The 15,615-nt window shown below is 36.7% G+C and overlaps 1 long non-coding RNA gene and 2 pseudogenes across 3 annotated transcripts; 2 read left to right on the top strand and 1 right to left on the bottom strand.

Annotated features, from left to right (window-relative positions):
* Positions 1-873, top strand: LOC148920899 (DNA repair protein XRCC3 homolog pseudogene; annotated as a pseudogene).
* Positions 874-7,667: 6,794 nt separating this feature from the next.
* On the top strand, positions 7,668-10,757 carry LOC148920900 (uncharacterized). 2 transcript variants are annotated; one of them, XR_016123262.1, is made up of 3 exons: positions 7,668-7,930; positions 9,123-9,886; positions 9,984-10,757. It is a non-coding gene; the product is annotated as an uncharacterized LOC148920900 (long non-coding RNA). The 2 variants fall into 2 exon arrangements; XR_016123263.1 differs by having other exon boundaries at positions 10,059-10,757.
* A 328-nt stretch (positions 10,758-11,085) lies between these two features.
* On the bottom strand, positions 11,086-14,176 carry LOC148920901 (TMV resistance protein N-like; annotated as a pseudogene). Its single transcript, XR_016123261.1, has 4 exons — positions 14,068-14,176; positions 12,987-13,986; positions 12,382-12,892; positions 11,086-12,284 (listed from the first exon to the last, which is right to left on the bottom strand). The product of XR_016123261.1 is annotated as a TMV resistance protein N-like (transcript).
* Positions 14,177-15,615: the final 1,439 nt, after the last annotated feature.

The raw sequence follows: 15,615 nt of genomic DNA on the forward strand, positions 1-15,615 counted from the left end.
ATGACACCACAAAACCTCATGCTCCTTCCTATTTCAACCACTACTTATCCATTGAATGCCCAATACTAGATGGCTGCTTCGGCGGGATACCCTGCAACTCCACAACAGAATTGGTAGGGGAGAGTGGTTATGAAAAGACGCAACTTTGTCTCCAACTTATGATTAGAGCTCAGCTCCCACCCTCACATGGCATACTAGGGGGCTCCTCCCTCTACATATTCACATAATTCAGCTTCTCATTTTGTCAATTGCAACAACTAGGCAACCTTTATCATGCATCATACCCCAACTTAATAGGGATGGAGCCATTGGAAGACATATATATTCATGGCGTTCATGATGCTCAACAACTCATCCATGTCCTTCGAGACATACAAGCATTTGTTGCCACTGATCACACCCGGTTACCTGTGAAACCCATTGTCATTGATTCTATTGCTGCGTTGTTCCGATCACAGTATCAGACAACACCGGCAGATTTGAAACGGCGATCTAAAATGTTCTTCAAGATATCTAGGACATTGAAAGCTTTAGCAAATAAGTTTGGGTTGGCGGTGGTTGTCACCAACCAAGTGGTGGATTTTATTGGGCCACATGATGGAGTGAATGGGGTGAGGTTGGGAAACTTGGAGTGCCTGCACACATCAGGCAGATGGGTGAGTCCAGCTTTGGGACTGGCTTGGGCACATTGCATAAATTCAAGGGTGTTCTTGGCAAGACATCAACAATCTGTTGGGGTTAACAGTCATAATGCTCATTCAGGAACTATATGTAGTCAAACACATAGGACATTTGACCTTGTACTTGCCCCACATTTGCCCCTGGGCTGAATTTTTAATAAGAAAAGAAGGTGTAGTAGGAGTATCACGGTAACTGTGTAATAATGGAATTCTATGAACTTTAATGTTTTGGATCCATTTGGAGTTACATTCTAGGCCCTTTAATTTCGTACTCACAATTTACATTGCAATAGCAATACTAGTACAATAAAAGTACAGTATAATGACAATCTGAAGGTAATAAAATTACAATATGATAGCGATACTATGAATATAAATAGGGAACACATCATGTTGTATAGCAATGCAACCCAAATTATGCAAATTTAACACAATTCACATTCAACAAACACGAAACCCACCACAAATAAAATCAAAGTTGACATTACCTAACAAAGCAACATAAATTATATTGTCTAAGATACATTGCATAGTGGAACATTATTTTTACAGGTGGTTTTATTGTGGCCTGTGGAACCACACCTTGAGCACTTTCTTGTAATGGTGCCCTCTCTTTGCGAGGGAATTCTTAGCTTCTTCCGTCTGCTTGGCATGACCTTTGGCATGGGAGGCAGTGCAACTCGACTTTGAACATCTTCGGGAATAACCCACATTGCGTGAGGCTGTACCGGGTAGATGCTATCCTAATAAGCATCCAACTAGGTATTCCGAGTGTAATGACAAAAAATATTGCGGAGTCAATAAAGTCAGTCCTTAGTTTGCAAGGATGCTGCCAGTGGTTCATTTGATAGGGGAAGTTATTAATCTCCTTGTGAAATGGTTCACCGAACGTCGTGAGTTGGCTATGAATTGCACAACAACATTGTGCCCCAATTTTGGCGAAAAGAAGTTGAGGAATAGGTTGGAAGATGCTGCAAGGATGAATGTCGTTAAACTAAGTAACGTACAGTTTAATGTTTTGGATGGTGATATGGACGGCCTCGTGGATTTGACGAACAACAGTTGTAGTCGTAGAAAGTTTCAGCTTGAGCAGCTACCTTGCAAGCATGTAGTTGTAGTTTGCCGCTTTTATCATATGAAAGGGAATATGAAATGCACTTGCAAGTTGAAAAGGCGTGATTAAATACTTATGCATTTTGAGCAGGCTGCAAAATCTTATTCCATTACTGAATTTGATTGTCATTTTCGGAAGATCAAAAGCAAGAGGATATATATTTCGATTGCCATCGAATGCATTTGCTACAAACATAACACCCTTGTACTTGGATTTTAAATGAGTGGCATCCACGGCTATCACTGGCCGCATGGAAGAACGAAACCCTCTAATACATGCGCCAACTGCCATAAATAAATACACAAAGTGATTGTTCTCATCAGTTTGGATGTGTGTCTTTGTGCTGGGATTCATACGCTCCAATTCATAGCAATAGGGTGGAAGGATATAATAAGCCTTATCGGTTGATCCTCAAATGGACAATAGAGCTAACTCCCTTTCTTTCCAAGCTTTCGAATAATGGATGGTAAAACCAAAGTTGTGTTTCACATCTCTCATTATGTCATTTGGTGTGTATATTGTCTGAGAATCCTTCAACTTCATTTTAAATGAAGTGGCTACAAGTGCTGCGGTTGCTTGGCGATGGTTTTCATTTACGAACCTCAAATTACATTCATGGACAGCTGTACACCTCACAATCATGAAGTTGCATTCTCCAATTCTCGATGCTCGGACCTGCCATGGGCATGGACGTTGACAACAAACCACAAGCAACCTCTTAGTGCAAGAGAATTGCACCTTAAATTCAAAGTGGCCTCCTGATGCCGTCAACCATAACTCGGTCAACAATGCTCCCTTACTAGAGAAAATTTGCCCAACTGTAATTTTCGAATTCCAATAACTTCGCGCATACCCTGTGTCCAAATATACTTCTCCATCATTTACACAGGCCACATTGTACTGGTTATGTTCACCCATTTGACTCAAATAATGTTCACGAGTGGGTTCAAATTCTCCTCCTAAATGCATTATTGGCAATTGGGCAGATGTGTTCAAGTGGCCCAAAATAGAAGGGGCAGAGTACACTGACACTTCATTTCTTTCAGTATCATTATCACCACCATGCATCTCCTCTACCACGCTAAAATCAATCATGTCCATAAAATTTGTCCCAACATCACCTCCCACATCAGCGACATTTGTATTATTCCGAGTTACTTCATTGCTTTGAACAATGGCAACTGAAGAACAACCCATCCGACTACTATCTGTTGTGATATGCATACTATCAACTACATCATTTGTCTGTCTATTATCTTCTATACTCACGAGTAAAAGAGCTAGTTTTGAAGGTGTTACCTCACATTGTACTTCATAAAAAATTTGACGTCATCATCGTCCTCAATCTTTATGTGCTTCCACTCATTCGAGGCCATGAAAACTGAGAACTTTAAGCAAACATTGTCTTCCCTGCTGTTTGTATTAACACGATCCAACAGTTCAGCAAATGTGATGGTCCGTAGAACTATTAAGCCTTTTGAGTCACCTCCTTCGTATTTGCACATCTTCTTTGAGGTTACCCATTTTCCATTATAGCAAACCAGAATAACAGTTGTCCCCATTTCTGACCATGAAAACACAACATTTCAATAACATAATACAATCACAATAACCAGGCAATATAACAGCAACATAACATCAATACCACAGCAAAATAACATGAACAAAACATCAATACAACACTAACACAACAGTGAACAAGGATTCATCACAATCACACTATACAAATCCACTACGTCAAATGGAAAATCCAAAGTTTCAAGATTCACATATCCAGAGCAATCTAAATGCAATTGGTAAAAACCCAGATTCAAAAAACCTAACCCAAAGCAAATAAAGCTAAAACCAATTTATCAGAAACTCAAGCAATCAAAATAAAACCAATTTCACATAATCCAACAGATATTAAGAAAATAACCATCAACACTACCTGTTCGAGGTCGGCGATCCAGTAGAGCTTCAAGGTTGCAAGCAGCTATTCAGAAGACATACCTAAAATATGGGGTCGAGGGAAGGGTTCACAATTCAAAATAGATAGATAGAGAGAGAGAGAGAGAGAGAGAGAGAATAAAATTTCTGAAAATGTGATATGTGTGCAATAAGTGGACAATAAATATATATTTATAGGTGATAGTTGCAAAAAAAAAAATGGGGAGGAGTGATATTTTCAGTTAAAATTATAAAAAGGGTGGCATTTTGAGCTATTTCCCCAATTAAATGCCATGTTAGAATTTTTTTGTTTTTGGATTGTGAAAATCTAAGTATTTTTGGTAGGGTGGCATGCATTAGGGTCCAATTAAAGGCCAATTAAGACAAGCCATGTTTAAAGCAAGTTTTGAGCAAATTGTTTGTGTTGCTTTGCTTTTTTGTTTTTTTTTAATCCTAAGGTGGATGACATTAATCTATTGGAAATTATATATATATATATAGAGAAAAACAGGACTATATATTTTTTGCCAATAGTCTTAAATTAATATACTCCTATGTTTAGCATATATGAATATATGAGTACTAAAATGAAACATATATAAGACTTATAAGTAATAAAAAAAGTAATTATAATGAAAAATTTGAAATTTTTCTGAAAATACTGGAAAACTCGGATCGGAAAGGGTTGGGAGTAGTTCGGAATTTGTCGGACCATAATTTACAAATACATTTCGATTTTGATCCAAATTTTATCGGAAATATTGGTTTTCGGCACTTTCAGATATCGGAGGTATCAAAGTTGGATTTTTTTGGAAAGTTTTGAACCAGAATAGGTCGCAATCAGATTTTCCCATCCAATTTACACCCCTAGAAGAGACCAAACCAAACTCATTACTAATAGATTGGTTTGGTTTGGTTAAGATACATATATAGTCAATTCAAACTATGATATTTCATTGCTCCAATATGTTAATGAAGGATTAAACTGAACCGAATCGCACCACTTCCAATCCTACTTTACAGTGCCTCCACACCCATCTTGACATCTTACACTCAAGTAACAAACAATTAAATAAAAAAAAAGTTATGAGATTCTTACTCATGTGTGTCCTTTATGCTTTGCTAGCTAGTTAATGCCTTAATCCCATGAGAAAAGAAACCCAATTTGCATTTTGATTGTTTGAACCCTTAAAAAACTCAAATTCCATGGACATATGACAATGACATCTCCTCCAAGACACACCAAAGTGGTCAAGAGGCAACTTGGAAAATGTCCTTCTCAAGGGCAATCATAAAATCATTTTTCATCATTAAATACCAATGGTACTTAAGGGCACTTCCACCGCAAGGACCCAATCCGGGCAAGAGAGGCCTAGGCCCTACGAGGACGTTCCAGCCTGGGCAAGGCGTGGGGCGCACTAACCCGGGCAAGCCCACATGCAAATCCAGCTCGTGCTGCTGCTTGGGCAAATGATGTAATGATAATGTCATAGTGACATCAACAACAAATTAAAATAATAACAAATTGAAAAAAAAAAGAGGAAAAAAAACCATTTTTATAAACACCTAGCCATATTCTTTACTTTCCACACCAAAACCCTAAACCTTATCAAAATTAATTGTTTATGTATAAAAAAATAAAAATGATTTAAAGTGCCTCCTCTTAGAGCACCTCCACCCCAAAAGGTAAGAGCAAGGCAAAGGCAAGGTAAGGGCAGACACTATTTATGTGAATAGTGTTAGCCTTGTCTTTTTTGGTTCCACCCCAAAGGATAAGGGCAAGGGCAAGGGTAAACACTATTCACTTTATTTTCTATTTTTTTTTATACTTAACTATTAATTTTGATAGCTTTCCAGATAATATTTTCTGTTGCCACGTGTCACTATTTATTATAAAATTCTCACCTAAAATTTCAGATAACATTTTCGGTTAAAATTTTCGAATTAAATTTTCGGATAAGATTTTTTGTTGCCACATGTCCATATTTATTATAAAATTCACATATCACTCATCATACAATTGAAATACCTACTCACTCATCATATAATTGAAATACTCTCATAGTCTGGCACAATGGAGTACAAGGACGGCTCAATCATTGGCGGAGGCGGTTCCACCAGATCACGACGTGGGAGAGTATTTTCCTTCAGATGACGTAATAGTGCCTTTATTTTCAACACAGAACGCACCACTGGAACCGACTGCCGACATTGTTCACTTGAGGAGCCATGTGTAATGGTTTTCCTCTTTTTGTGTTTTCCGTTGAATAATCTATTAAAAAATGAAATTGGAAATGCAAGAAATATATATATATATATAATGACATTAAATTGAATAAAACGAAATTTTTTTAATATTTTTTTTACCTCGTTGCCAAAATTTTGATCTCTTCAAATGTTTGTCCACTACCCTCCTGCTTTGAAGGAAGAAGCCATTTGTATTTTTGCACAAATATAATTTTGTAGTAGAAAATTTGTTGTGGAAAGTGAAAAATATTGGAAGGAGAAGAGTTTGTATGAAGATTTGGCTTGGAAAGTGAATAATATTGGTAGGTATTTATAGAAAAAAAAATTACAGAATTTTTTGATATATTTTTAAAAAAATTTTGATATGTTTTTCAATTTTTTTTAGCCAAAAATTGGATAGCTGTTGGATTGGACAAGATTTTTTGATTGGAGGCTCCAGGAGAAGCCACGTGGCTTATAGCCATTGGGCTACGCTGATGCCAGCAACTTGAGGGCAAACAACTCATTCCATTTCTGTCTATGGGCTTGCCTGGGCTGGTGGGTCCCATGGCTTGCCCAGCTAGCCTTTCTGCTGGAGGTGGAATTGGGGCTTTGGGGGGCTGCTGCCATTTCAGCAAGCTAGCGCTGCATTTGCTCTTACCTTTTGCCATAGCAAATGGGTAGAAGTGCTCTAATGGGCTGGGCTATTAAAACTAGGGGTGGCATTTTAAACCGAAAAACTAAAAAAACGCAAAAACCAACCAACAATTTACCGCAATGAAACCGCAATAGCGGTAAACCGAACCGCATTTGAGGTATTAAGAACCGAACCGCATTTGTAGTTGTGGTTGCGGTATTTGATTTTCAAAACTTACGGTTACCGCAAACCGCGCAAAGTATAGCCGCACGGATGATGATGTTGAATTCTACAAGGAAATGGAACATATGACAACTTGTAAGTAATTAGTTTATTTATGCTAATGTTATTTATGCTTCTTCTTATAATAAAATGTACTAAACTATGTTGTTTTATTTGTAGATAACATTGGTGCTCAAACAACATAACGGGGTTTTTCAAATCCACTCACCACCAACACTTGAGTTTGTAACTTTAGTTTGTAACATTGGTGCATTGCATTTTCCTTTTAGTTTGTAACTTTAATTAACTTTGAATTAGATTTTTCTTTTTAGTTGTAACTTTAATTCATTTTGCTTTGCATTTTCCTTTTGGTTTGTAACTTTAAAGGATTTGGAATTAGAATGCTTGAGAAGTTTAACTTTAATTGGAATGCTTGGAATTGTAACTTTAATTTTCTTAGGTTGTGAATGCTTGAGAAGTTTAGGAGATTATGAATTTATATATGTTTGAGAAATTGAGGTTATGTATTTATTTATTTAGGTTGTGAATTTATATTTTTGTGAATGCTTGAGAACTTGCGGTTTTAAACCGCTAATTCGCAGTAATCGATCGCATTTTGCGGTTTACCGCATAATGCGATAAACCGCAAAACGTGGTCGGTTTGCGGTTTCAAAAATCACCAAACCTCAAATAGTCGGTTGGTTTGCGATTTGAGTAAAAATTCATGGTTACCGAACCGCAACCACCCCTAATTAAAACCAGTGACAGTTTTGAAATATCGCAACAAACACAGTACCTTTTTTGTCATAAACCAGAAAAAAAAAAAAAAAAAAAATTGATTAACGACGATCGTTTAAAAAAAAACTCATCGACATCTCTCAGTGTCCCCGTCGTCGTCTTCTATTTTTTTTTTCCTCCAAATCGGAGAAGAAAGGCAGCAAATCTCGCTGTATGTCATTTTAGGGCTTGAAATCCAATTCTTGGTTTTCTGATTGCTCCGCTGCTCTTCAGGTGTACCGTAGCTTGAGCACGCGGCGGTCTTGATCTCATGGTCTGATCTTGGCGAATCTCGCCGTCGCTTTCTTCCAGGCCTCCGGTCTCCCCAAACAGGTCCTTGCGCAGGTACTGTCTCTTCTCTCTGTTATTTATATATGTATAAACCGTCCCAAAACCAATCTATAGCTGTAAGTATATCATAGTGTTTATGATTGTATATGTATAATTGTAGTGGTTGATCGGGCTTTGATGTTGATGGAAATGTGCTCTCAATCAGATTGTTTTGAATTTTCAGTCTTTTTTTTTTGGCTGAACTAGTTAATGTGAGCTCGGAATGTCCTAGTTCTCTGATCGGAGCTGAGCGCTTTCATTTTGTATTAGTGTCAATGCCGAATTGATTTTTTCTTTAGTTAATTTTCTATAGTATGATGGGAACAAACGGTACAAAATAAGCAGATGAAGAATACTTTGGATTAATAGAGCTTAGTTGTTCATTGAGACGTATAAATGGCAATTAAGTAATACTTTGAATTACTTTCAGAGTCCTTTCCCTTGTTGTACATTGATGATTCTAACATTTTGATTTTTTAAATAAATTTTCTGATTACTCTATTGAAAGAATTCGACAGCAAAAAAGAATTCGACTTTCACTCTCTTATCCTCTTAATAGAAAAGGAAACTTGTTATTTTTGCATCTCAAATATTGACATTCTTTACCCATCCAACCTTGACAGCACTAAATATAGGAGTTTGATGATAATACCTAGTGAGAAATGTTAAGTTTCTGCAAGCACAGCAGTTGCATTTAATGCATCCATCGACTATTTGGATCATACTTATGTGTAGGTTAGGACTGGTAATAATTACTTAAACGACACTATTAACAATTTAATACTTGAATTGAATGAAGAAAATTACTAAACTCAAAAGCATCCTCTGCCAAAAAGCTTGGCGATGGAGAGGGCGAAGGGTTAAAACAAGAAAGACATCCCTCAGCCTAACAAACTCAAAAGCATCCTCAGCCACAAGTCTTGCAAACAACTCAAATAAAATGAAATTTTGAATTTAAGGATATCGGCTTGATATACAAAGCCATTTGCTTTAGCATCTCAACATCTTTGCCATACAACAGACATATCCCACACTTTTCCACCTTCGAAAAGAGTTTGGGGCCATACCAACCCCATACGGTGAAGTGAACATTGACCTCCGTAACAAGTTTGTAAAACGCAGTGGGGCATTGAGCTCCCTTTACAACTTCTTCAAAGACATTACTATACACCACATAAACAGCTCATGTGAATCTCTACTTCTACAGGAAGTTTGCAGTCTACACAAAGGATGGTTGACTTCATGGCTTTCACCATAACTAGTTTTGAAGTTGTACTTGCATTCAATGCTGTGAATGCCAAGAGCGGGGCCTGCAACAACAAGAGATAGAGCGAAACCCAAGAAATCTGTGCTAAACCAATCAGGAGGAAGCTCAATCTTTATTGAACATCCCTTACTTTTATGGCTGAACCAATTTGGAATTTCATTCCCAAAACATCTAATGGCAACAAAAGATCTTTTGCGTAAAGATTCCTGTACCATGGATATGGACATCATAGTTATTAAACTCGTGAAAAACAAAGAGCAACTTCTTCAACAGAAGTGAGTTATATATATATATATATATAGAGAGAGAGAGAGAGAGAGAGAGAGAGAGAGAGAGCTCATAATCATCATAGCTATTATCTGAACCATATGATGGTTGTTCAATTTTGTCTTCTTTAAACTTTGGCGATGTAGTTGTCATTCACATAATTCTGAGTTGTGCATCACCTATTATGTTGCTTCATGCATTCTCATCCAACTTTGGGCAAACAGAAAATATATGTTTCTCGTAAAGCCCTAGATAAAATATATATTCTTCCCAACCTTGTGTGATTGCAATGCTTGAACTTGATACTGTCTTCAATGACGTGCAACCATTTGCTTCAAGACGTTGTAGCAATGGGGGGAACTCTGGTAAAGATTCAAGGCTCTTGCAACCGTTGAGGAACAGGAGAGACAGTTGAGTAGCTTGTTTGACGCTTGCAGGTATGCACTTAATTTCGGTGAAACTCATATTTAACTCTTGTAATGAGGTTAAGCAAAAGAGGTCATCAGGGATTTCTTGTATGCTGCACTCAATCAGGCGTAATTTTTGAAGCGCAACTAGCTTTCTAATTAATGGGGATACCTCTTTAACCATTGTACCTGATAAATTTAGAAACTCCGGATGTTTCATAACCTCTGAGATTTCTGGGAAGTGTTGAAAGTTAGAGCAACCACCGAGATCAAGGCTCTCCAGATATTTCAACTTCCAAATGTTCGTTGGGAGACTCACAAGGCTTTTGCAATCGATCAGTTTAATTGCAGTGAGACCAATAACAGACTCTATTGATGTATTCCTCAATTCTTTTATTGTTGTACTACTAAACTCTAGCACTGTTGGATCCCTGGGAAGCTCCCAAAAGTCGCAAAGAGATTCGCAGCCATATAGACTAAAAGAACTCGAGAGTTTCAGCTTACAACTGTTGCTTGGAAGACTCTTAAGGTGTTTACAATATCTAATATCTAAGTGAGATATTTTTTCGTGAGATCAAACTGATGAAGGCAATTCATCTATTGCTGTGTAAGACAAATTTAAGAATTCAAGATTGCATGGCATCTTGGGAAGATTTTTGAGTTTGTAGCACACCGCAAGGTCAAGATACGTAAGCTTGCTATGATGTTGAAAATACGAAGGAATTTCAACCAAACTTTCACAGCATCGCAGATTTATACGCTCAATATTTAGACTCCGAGAGAGATTTGGAACTTCAGTTAGATGTTCGGAGAAAGCAAGACTGATCCGTTTTAAGTTCACAGGACTCTGTAACAAATTAAACAAGAATTAATAACTTAGCTTGCAGATGATTACTTTCTAGGCCACATGTTATACAATAACTAAAATAAGCATATATAATATACCTGGTCTTCATTCCAAAGTTGCGCTCCAACTTTGTGGGATGAGATATCAAGGACAACAAGGTTTTCAGCAGAAAATTTTGATGGCAAAGATTTCAAAGGATAAGATTCCCAGCTAAGAAATCTAAGAGAATTGGGAAGATCAAGAGAAACAATTGATGGAAGATAACAACTGACGCGTAGGAATCTCAGTTGATACATCTTTTTGAATTTTGCATGTTTCAACTCCAAGTGTAGGTTTTTAATCTTAGACAAGTCAACGGATATTGCTTGAACACGTCCATCTCTCTGACAATGCAAAATATAAATGTAAATATAGTATACAAAATTACATTTGTAGGAATAATCTGACTTGTTTATTGTAAATGTGAATATTACTATGTATCTCGTTATTTGTCAATACTTGATAGACATCCTCATCATTGAACAACCTACTGCGTTGTTCTCGAGCAATTGCCCTACCCATTTCTTGCACCAAATCATGCATCTCTATCTGTCCTTTTGACCATCTTTCTTTTGAAATTGATATGAGAGACCTATCAATAAGATCATTGATTCCTGTTTTCCCAAAGAAATCACAACTATCTAACATTCTTTCTACATCATTCCTCATATAGCCTTTATGAAAACATGCTATATCAAGAAATATCTCCTTCTTATTGTCATCTAATCCATCGTAACTTACTCTCAACACTTTTTGGATTTCTTCGATTGGAACTCGTTTCACTTTTTTCCATTGAACTTCCCACTCTTGTTTGCTCTTGCAACGACGGAATGAGGACCCCATAACTTTAACAGCTAATGGAATGCCCTTAATATAATCCACTACCTCTCTTGACAACTCGGGATGATCTGTTGTTGGAGACTTATTTCCAAAAGCATGCGAATGAAAGAGCTCAAGAGCTTCTTCAGAACCTAATCCCTCAACATTGTATATCTTCGCATGGTCAACTTTTAACTCAAGTAGGCCTTTATCTCTAGCTGTTATAATGATTCGACTTCCTTGGCAAAACCGATCATTTTCACCAACAAGATCTTCTAGTTGCTTTTCATCATTCACATCATCAAGAACAATGAGCGCCTTCGTACGCCTGAGCCTAATTAGAATATTAGGTGGTATAGACGGAGTGTCGATACTTACATCTTTTTGCTTTAATATCTCACCAACAAGTTTATTTCGCAACTGATGTAGTCCATTCGTTTGTTCGGAGTTCTCCCTGACATTTGCAAGAAAACAACAAACTTCAAATTTCGAGAAGTGCCTGTGAAATACAGCATCAGCAAGGGTGGTCTTGCCAATACCACCCATGCCCCAAATACCTACACAGCAAACACCTGGTGAATCCAAGCATAATCACGACTCAATTTTCTCAATTTTCTTTTCAATCCCAACCAGACCCTTTAAATCACTTGACGATTCTGAATTGCGATTCAATTTGGTCAAAACATATCTTGAACAACTTTCTCAAAAAAATCGGCCTCTGTCCTGGCAAATATCGTTATGAAAGTAAAACAATAGTATGAGTACAGTTTGAATCAAATAATAAAAAGTAGAAATTGATACAAATTAGAGAGTTAGTTACCCTGTTTTGCTGGAATAATGAAACCCAGACATATTGGCTGCTTCCTCCAAAGCAGCCCTCCAGTTGGCCACCTCATCCCTACTACGCGTAAGTGGACGATCTTCAAGTGCATAAGTTCCCTGCTGTTTTCGTACATGTGATGGATCTATGCGATAAAAAATGTGTATAACAATCTGTCCACAGCTTTTCATGCATCCAAGTATATGCACAAGTTCTTTCAAACACCATGTGGAAGAAGCATAGTCTTTTGAGAAAATGACTAGTGCAAGTTTCGATTTCTCGACTGTTTCTAGAAGGGTAGGTCCAATGTCGTCTCCTTTCTCAAGTCTGTTATCTATGTAGGTGTCAATGTTCTTCCAAAGTAAAGCCTTGTGAAGATGGCTGGTAAAAGCATCGCGTGTGTCCTCACCTCTGAAACTAAGAAACACATCGTACTTTTCTCGAAGGGAAGCAGGAAAAGGAAGAGAAGAAGAAGAAGAAGAATCCATATCCCTATCCAAAATCTGCAAACCTGTCAAAACATGCATATATGCAAAAAAACGCTAGGTCCAAAAAATCTCCACAAACAAGTATAAGAGAGCTAATAATTAAGTTAGAGCCAGTACCTCCAGATCAAGAAAGAAGCTGCAGAGATATTAATCCCCTTATCAGCAAATATTAAGAATGAAATAGTAGTATGATAAGGAAGACCTCAGGATGAATCTAGAAAGAAGTGGTAGAGCTTATAGCTATATCATGTTTTAGCAATCGTACAAAAAGCAGAACGGAAAAATGGAAATTACGAAAAGGAAAAATCCCAGAAAATAATCCGACTCTTTCAAGCCATCCAACTCTTTCTTGATCTTGACTAAGAAAAGCACTGACAAAATAATTACCCAAGCAGTGTCGTTGGACAAAAATTCAAGCATTTCACAAACTGAAGAAAGAAAAGGACAAAAATTCAAGCATTTCACGCACCCAAGTAAAATGACTAGATTTCATGCGCAATCAATGAAGAATATAGATGTTGTTTTCTAACTTGAAGGATTAAGGTGGACTATTCATATGAGGTTGATGTCTAAAACTATTCCCATTAATCCCCTCAAAAAATGGGGGGATTAGTAGGGATAAATTTTAGGCATAAACCTCCAATGAATAGTCCATCCTAATCCTCTGAGTTAGAAAACAACACCCATACTCTTCTTTGATTGCACATGAAATCTAAGCACTTTACTAGCTTTTGGATTCTTTGAATTTTTTTCTTTGATTCTTTGAAAGGCCGATGCATTGTATATTGGGTTTTCGTAAAGTCTATTGATTTTTTCATATATTGAGTTAGCTAAATACACTGGCCCATTCTCTAAGACTTGATCAATGGGCTGAGTTCAACTAAGGTTCTTATTTTAGTTTTAGTAATTTATTTCTATGTTCATTGAGGAAAGAAGATTCGACTTACAACCTTTATTTATTTTAATTTGCAATTATCTAATTCCATACCTCATATTTTCCATGGTTTGCAGCTAAGCCAAACTTCTTGGTCTTTTTTGCTTCTTTTGATGGTAGCCTGCTCAGGGACCTGATTGGTAACTTGAGGGTTGCAATCCACTTCGTCTGTCATTTATAGATCTGCAGTAAACATATACAACAATCAGCAAATCAGATCTATTAGGTGAGTAAAAGAAACACAAATATAGACTTTGGGGCAACCTGCAGTGGTGGTGGTGGTATTGCAACAAGAAGGACACGAGAGAAATGGTTGTTTCGTTTCATCTTGTTTCTTCTCTAATGAATAGAGTCTACATGAGAAAGAGCTCTAAATGCCTCCCTTTTTATAATTATATATATATTTTTAGAGAAAAGCAAGACTATATATTTTTGGGAAATAGCTCTAAATGCCTCCCTTTTTATAATTTTTTCTGAAAATACCACCTCTTTCCAAAATTTTTGCAACTATCACCTATAAATATATATTTATTGTCCACTTACTCCTATTCACTCTCTCTGTGTTCGCTTGCTCTCTCTCTCTCTCTCTCTCTCTCTCTCTCTCTCTCTCTCCATCTAGCTAACTATGCCTCTTCTCACAAAGAAAAAGATCAAGAACAATCTACAAAACCCACAGCTTTGCCCTCAAAATCCAGTTCTTCCTCTTCCTCTTTGTTTTCTTCTCTACCCAAATTCAAATCCCAACTTCGTCTCTCTTCGAATCCCTTCTGCAACCTGAACAAACCCAAACAAAACCATCTTTTCTGAATATGACAGCATGTCTTGGCGTTATGTGGCCATTGTTTGAGCATTTTGGTACAATTTTGGGCAGTTTTGAAGTCTGGGTTTACATGCCCTCTTCAAGAACAGCTTCTCCAGAAAATGAATTGTTGGGAGTATGTAAGTTTTGATATTAAATTGAATTTGATTACTGAAATTGGAATTGTGATTGATTTCGTCTGTATTTTGTGTAGAACGTGAAGTATTGGGATTGATTTTGTTTGTCTGGAACAACAAATGTGTTTGTTCTTTGTCGATTGATTCTTGCATTTGGTATTGGGATTCTCTATGAACCTATAATTATGTCATAGTGAGGTAGCATTGTTGATTTGCTATTGCAATCGTATTGTGATTTTATTGTGGTTGTATTGTAGTGGTATTGCTTTTTATTGCTATGGTATTGCTGTTATATTGATTTTTTTTGGTGTTTTATTGATATGTTACTGTAATTTAATAGGAATATATGTTGATATCATTTTTCTTTATCTGATTGTGATTTGAGTAGGAGTTGAGATTATTCTTGGCTGAAGTATTATTTATGATCTCTCTCTCTCTCTCTCTCTCTCTCTCTCTCTCTATGCTCTTTGTATTTTTCTCAACATTTATGTGTTACTTTAATGCCTGGTATTGTCTTGGAACCATAATCATTGTCAATCTCATTGTTTCTTTAAAAGATTGTTGTGAAATTGTTACTTCATTTTCTTCTTTCCTTTGTTTTAAGATATTTTTGTTTGAAGAAAAAGAACTCTGTTTTTGTAATCTAAAAGACTAAGTATCTATGTCCCACATCTTGGGACTGATTGAATGTCCTTTTTTATATTAAAAGGAAGCTGGCATCTTTGGTTGAAAAAATGAAGGTGTTACTGTTGAAGTAATTTTTACTTGATTTCAATTTGCTTATAAAACTTGTTGACTGGTGCTCAACAAGTTGGGTTTTTGTAGCTTCAGTTGGCGTATAATTTAGGTTCGTTTTTTGCATGTGAGTGTTTTAAT

This window comes from Prunus mume, linkage group LG1 (assembly GCF_029339155.1).
Source record: "Prunus mume cultivar Tortuosa linkage group LG1, ASM2933915v1, whole genome shotgun sequence".
Classification (NCBI taxonomy): Eukaryota; Viridiplantae; Streptophyta; class Magnoliopsida; order Rosales; family Rosaceae; genus Prunus; species Prunus mume.